Source organism: Sinocyclocheilus rhinocerous, unplaced genomic scaffold, assembly GCF_001515625.1.
Source record: "Sinocyclocheilus rhinocerous isolate Xijiao unplaced genomic scaffold, SAMN03320098_v1.1 scaffold539, whole genome shotgun sequence".
In the NCBI taxonomy this organism is placed as follows: domain Eukaryota; kingdom Metazoa; phylum Chordata; class Actinopteri; order Cypriniformes; family Cyprinidae; genus Sinocyclocheilus; species Sinocyclocheilus rhinocerous.
In genome coordinates this window covers 70,738-74,876 of record NW_015653003.1, presented here as the reverse complement: position 1 = coordinate 74,876, position 4,139 = coordinate 70,738, and the positions used below count along the sequence as shown (strand labels likewise).

The 4,139-nt window shown below is 33.8% G+C and overlaps 1 protein-coding gene across 1 annotated transcript in view; it reads right to left on the bottom strand.

The window, feature by feature from the left end:
• The window catches only part of LOC107715440 (PH domain leucine-rich repeat-containing protein phosphatase 2-like), a 25,949-nt gene that overhangs the window by 20,056 nt on the left and 1,754 nt on the right, over positions 1-4,139 (bottom strand). The window lies entirely within an intron of this gene.

Below are 4,139 nucleotides of genomic sequence, written 5' to 3'. Positions count from 1 at the left end.
ATTCCTTGATGAATAGAAAGTTACAAAAACAGCATTAGTTGAAACAGAAGTATTTTGTAACATTCTAATTTTTTTTACTGTCACTTTTCATCACTTTAATGCATCCTTGCTGAATAAAAGTATTAATTTCTTCAAATAAAAATATTTGTTTTGTTTTCTGAGTTATGTCTGTGGACGATCAGTATCTATAAACATTTTCTGCTATTTTGTGTACAAAGTAAAGTGGAGATAGTCATATCATTATTTAAATGATTTTTTACATCAATCTATTATTGTAGTATGATCTATTTCACTGCCCATTTACAACATAGAAAACATAGCAAACTGTGGCTGGATGCTATACATGTCAGACAGATGGTCTTTTCCTGTCAAAAATGGACATTTTTGGCCAGAATAATTTACAAAAAGCACCAGATTTGAGTGCTGTAGTCTGGCTGTGTGTGACAGAGCCACCAAACAGAGCTGTGCTGCCGTCACCTCTGTGATTACTGATAGCTGATCTTATTACATTACTATTGCATATTGATCCTGCATTATGCATAAAGTCTGAGCTAAGAGTAATAACACACAGACAGGTGACAGACAGAAGAGAGAGAGGAGGAACAGAAGGAGATGGAGGCGAGTAAATCTGACAGCATGACGCACAGAGATAGACAGATATGGAGAGAGGGAAATCATTGAAGGAGAGTCCCAAGCTGCAGAGCTGCGCGAGGCTGCCCAGCTCCTCCGGAAGAGAATCCAGGCGATTTCCATCCAAACACAGCGTCTGTAAACTGAACATAACAGTCTATGAATGCACAGCCAAACAGACTCACTTTAAAATATGCAAAATGATAAAGTGGTTACTATGATATTAAAGATGCTAGTTTTTACATTTTTGTCAATATTGTTAATATTTATAGGCATGGGTATTTTTATTAAAATTAACAGATTTGAAATTCTTTTATGACATAAAAATCACATTACAATAGAATTCTTTTTTTTGTTTTATACTTGTCCCAGAACTTATGTCCACAAACTTTTGGCCATATAGCATATCTACAATGTTATGGTTACGGTTATGCTGAAGAACTATATTTCTTATATGAACCATTTTTTATTGCCTGCCAAATGCATAAATATTATTATTAATAAATGCAATCATTTATTGAACACTGGTGTCTTTTTTTCATATCTCTCTTGCCATTTTGCATCATGCCTAAAAAACAACAACACTTAACCAGAATCCATGGCCTCGCAGAATGTTGCTTTAATAAATTAATCCTCATCATATCATATCATATCATATCATATCATATCATATCATGGTGAATTTATGAAACAATTATATTTAATAGAATTTGCGAGTTTATATATTATATTATAAACATACTATAATATATATTACAATGGTTAATTTATTAAAGCAACATTTTATGAGATCAAGCATTCTATAATATAATATAATAGAATAGAGCATTCTGTATTATATTATATTATATTATATTATATTATATTATAATGGTTAATTTATTAAGGCAACATTATATAAGAGATCATGCATTCTATATTAATATAATGTAAAATAATATAGTATAATTTAAGTAAGACACTGCTGGCCTCCGTCATGTTCAGAGCACCTCATATAAGCAGAGCTGAGAGCAGTAAAACTAGGCTGATTTTTATGCTTGATTTAATCTGCTAGCGTAGTATGCACAGCTGAACTTCATGCATTTCACTGGCTCATTCAGGGGGGAAAAAAGAAGTTAGTTTGACAGGCTCTTTGGTAGCGCACTTGAATATAGCTGACTGTAATCGCAGGAGCAGCGGTGCTATAAAGCACTGAATATTTTAAACACAATCATGCAAATCAAAGGATTATTTAGATTATAACCCATAATCGCTCTCATTATTTTGTGCGATGTTTTTCAAATGACCTTTGTGCACTTCAAGCTGATTACAAAAAGAGAGAGGTCACTTTGGCAGGAACAAAAAGGAGCAGTGACTTGAAATATGAGTTCAACTAAACAAGCACATATTTTCTGTTTTAGATCAGCTACAGCAACAGCAACAAACAAACAACAGTATATTATTATCCAGTTAAAGTCTGGCCAAAAGAGCAGCCGCAGACGGTGTGTTGTGCACAGTAAGGTGGTGTGATGTGTGCTGACCTCTGGAGGTTTTCGAGGCGGGCCGGGACAGCACTGAGGCCGTTGCAGGACAGATAGAGCTCCGTCAGAGTCTGGATCTCACACAGCGACTCCGGGAAGACGCCCAGCCCATTGTGAGAAAGATTTAAGCTCCTCAGCTGGGCAAATCTGTGGAAACATGCAGTACTCATGCTTAGAGGTCGACCGATGTATCGGTTTTGCCGATTAATCGGCACCGATAGTTTTTTGCTGGAACTATCGGTTATCGGCAAAAATCCATGCCGATAGTTTTCCGGGTTGCGTCCATTGCTGGAACGGCTGAGAAGGGTCTGCTGTCATTATACAGTACGAGAGCGGCCTCTAGTGGTTGAAATCACTGACAGCACGTGCTATTTGTTTAGACACGTGATACTGCACGCTGAACAGAGCGGGAAACTTCAGACGCGGATTTAAATGCAGCCGACAGAAAATCCTGCCACGCCACAGAGCGCCATTCACATAGTTTTCCATTAAATAACATTATATTTGTCGCGAATTGTTGTTAATGCTTCATTTATAGAGCTATAATATAGATCTCAATAATTTTATGCTATGGCCTTTGTGTATATATTTAAAAATGTGCATCTTTAAGCATGACATGGTAACATGTTGAAATGAAATGGTAACACTTTAAAATAAGAGTCCATTTGTAGCATTAAGATTAATGCAAGCAGTGTAATGAAAGTATTGTTCCTTGTTAGAGTGTGTTAATTTCAACATTTTTATTATTATTACTACTACTACTACTACTACTAGTATGGTTCAGTACTGTTTTTTTAATAAAGCATTATTTTAGTTTTTGTTCAGTATCCATTTTAAAAACTATCGGTTAATTAATCGGTATCGGCCAGTGTGGTCCAACCTAGCTATCGGTATCGGCAAAATCCACTATCGTTCGACCTCTACTCATGCTTATTTCCTGATGATAGGACTCTATCATGAGACACGAGAAACACTTATGCATAATGGATTTACATCATATGCATTTATTAGGCAAGCAAACGTTTAGCAGAAGAAGCCTGACAAACTGTTTCTCTACATACAGTATATAAGACCAGCAATTATGAAAAATCACCAAACAGCCAACACACAACCATACTGGATCTCAATCAGTCAATCCTTCTGTTTCTGATTTTAATAAATACTTATATTAATAACTGATTTGCTAATCACAATTTATTTATTACTACTTTTATTGTTTTAAATAAAATAATCTTATTGCAATAAATGTAGAATTTTAGCATAAAACTATGGTGAATTTCTGTAAAGAAGTGTCCCGGAGACAAATTCAGAGCAGATATGTTCAATGGAGATAGTTTTGACAGTTTTAATCCAAATGTAGACAATATCTGCTGGGAGACCAATGCAGTACTCATCTTTATCATCCCACGGGGATAATACATTTTCTTTCAGTAAATTTTGCAGGTTTGACAATCGACTAAAGGACAAGAAAAACATCAAGCACATTATATAAATATTAAAAATAAAAATAAATAATTAAGTAATGTGCCATATAAAATTTATCTCTCCATTATTACATATTCAAGTCCTAAAATTCCATATATGTACACTATATGTACACTACCATTCATTACCACGCCCTTGTTTTTAAAGAAATTTATACTTTTATTTAGCATGAAAGCATTAAATTGATCAAAGGCGACAAAGACATTTATAATGTTACAAAAGATTTTTTAAAAATCACACTGAAAACTGGAATAATGATGCTGAAAATTCAGCTTTAATTCAAAGGAATAAATTGCATTTTACTATATATTCACATAGAAAACAAATCTTTAAAATTGTAAGAATCTTACAAAATATTACTGGTTTTAATGTGCAAGCGCAGACATTGTGAAAATAAGAAACTTGTTTCAAAAACATTTTTTTTTAAATCTTACAGACCCCATTTCTTATTATTATCGATGTTGAAATACGTAATCATATCCTATAATCACACACATATACATA